General features: G+C 56.2%; 1 protein-coding gene across 1 annotated transcript in view; it reads left to right on the top strand.

Annotated features, from left to right (window-relative positions):
- The window catches only part of LOC119586658 (serine/threonine-protein kinase 32B-like), a gene marked incomplete at its 3' end in the record, with an annotated part of 121,163 nt that overhangs the window by 72,555 nt on the left and 48,284 nt on the right, over positions 1 to 324 (top strand). The window lies entirely within an intron of this gene.

Raw genomic sequence — 324 nt, 5'->3', positions numbered from 1 at the left:
AACATTAACACCCACACACACACACGCAGATGTAAATGGAAACCACCAAGAACAATTAACTGCGGCCGCCCTCCCCCCCCCCTCCACTCCCGCCCCTGCAGCGTGGGCGTGGGGGGTGGGGGTGCAAAGGCACGATATGTATCAGGTGTCAACATCTCCGCCACCGAATGTCCCGCGTAGGTGTGGACTCCCTTGCGAAGTTGCAATCGAATGACAACTTTCCCGTTCGGTTCCGTGATGCTGGGGATTCCATCTCTGCCCAAGTTGCAGGCTGACTCTCGTCTCGATCCCTGTTTGGGGGAATTAGGCTTTCGAGAAGGTTAA

The sequence above is a fragment of the Penaeus monodon genome, chromosome 21 (genome assembly GCF_015228065.2).
Source record: "Penaeus monodon isolate SGIC_2016 chromosome 21, NSTDA_Pmon_1, whole genome shotgun sequence".
Lineage (NCBI taxonomy): Eukaryota > Metazoa > Arthropoda > Malacostraca > Decapoda > Penaeidae > Penaeus > Penaeus monodon.
Note: the sequence above shows the minus strand (reverse complement) of the source record. Positions and strands in the feature narration are given on the sequence as shown.